This window comes from Marmota marmota, unplaced genomic scaffold, assembly GCF_001458135.2.
Source record: "Marmota marmota marmota unplaced genomic scaffold, marMar, whole genome shotgun sequence".
Taxonomy (NCBI): domain Eukaryota; kingdom Metazoa; phylum Chordata; class Mammalia; order Rodentia; family Sciuridae; genus Marmota; species Marmota marmota.
Genome location: NW_026000146.1, coordinates 1 through 1542, shown reverse-complemented (window position 1 = coordinate 1542; position 1542 = coordinate 1).

Sequence of the window (1542 nt, the reverse complement as noted above, 5' to 3'; positions counted from 1 at the left end):
TTAGTTGTGGTGGTGGGTGGATGTGCCTCTTTTTTTCTGGACTGGAGAATGGGAGCTGATCAGGGATTTTTCTGTTTTCTGTTTCTTTCTGTTTCATCATGTGTTTGAAACTGGATCTCATTGTGATTTTCATTTTGATTTTGATTCTCCACTTATTATTGATATTGAACATCTTCCCATGTGCTTCTCAGCCATTTACATATCTTCTTTGGAGAAACTTCTGTGGAAATCCTTTGCCCATTTTAATATTGGTTTGTTGTTTTCTTCTTTTTGAGGTATAAGGGCTCTTTATATCATAGATCTTCAATTCTAATCAGAAATATAATTTTCAAATGCTTTCTTGCATTTAGTGAGTCATCTTTTCACGAATGACTGTGTTGATTGATGAATCAAAGTTTTGGGGGTTGATGTAGTTCAGTTTGATTCTTCCTTTTGGTGCCTGTGCTTTTGATGTGCTGTTCAAAAAGTCCCTGTCAAAATCCCTTGTCATGGGCTTTTTCTATTGTGTGTTATGAGTTTTATATTTCAGATCTTACATTTAGGTCCTCTATTTATGTTGAGTTAATTTTAGTCCATGGTGTCAGATAAGGGCCCAACTTCCTTGTTGGATGTGTTGCTATCTATTCAGTTTTCTCAACAGTATTTGTGGAAAATACTGTCCATTTCCATGGAATGCTGTTGTCAGAAATCACTTGAGAACTTTTTTTTTTTTCATTTCTGGATTTCTTACCCTGTTTTATTAATCAACATTTCTATCTTTTGTGTTTGTATGACTGGTAACTTTATAGCATGGAGTTTTTAAATTATGACAGGTTAGACCACCAATTTTGTTCTTGTTCAAAATGTTTCTGAAGTTGGTTGTTTTCACATTCCCTATCATTTTAGGAGGGAATTTTAAATTTTTGCAATGAATAATCTCTGCATCATGTACAACAAGACTGGGATCTTAATTAGAATAAGATGTATTCCATGTTTTTATGAATAAATCAAAATATTCTCTACTTTCATGTAAAATGAATATGAATAAATAAAAATATGAAATAAAAATGGTATTCATGAAAAAAAAGAAGTTAGGAATTTTTTTAGGGATGGAACAGAAACTGTAGATTTCTTTGGATAGTGTTGATATGTTAACAAGTTTAAGTGTTCCTGCCCATGATCATTTGATATCTTTCACTTTTTGGTGTTATTCTAAGTTTCAATGCTTGTTTTAAAGTCTTCACGTTTGATCTACTTGATTGAGTAGTATTACATTGGGTCTAGTATTACATTTTATTTTACTTGTCAGATGAAATTGTTTTCTTGATTTTCTTTCCATATATATATTTTTTATTATTAGTGTATAGAAACACAGTTTATGTGTGTGGGGTTTTGTATTGGCACCTTTGCTGAATTTATTCATTGTGGTGATTATTTTCTTGGAATCTTGAGATTCTCCAGATATAACTTTATCTTGCTTATGAACAGAGGTTATTATACTTCTACCATTCCATTTGGCATGTCCTCTGCCTGTACTTCTTGCAGATTGATCTGGCCAGGATA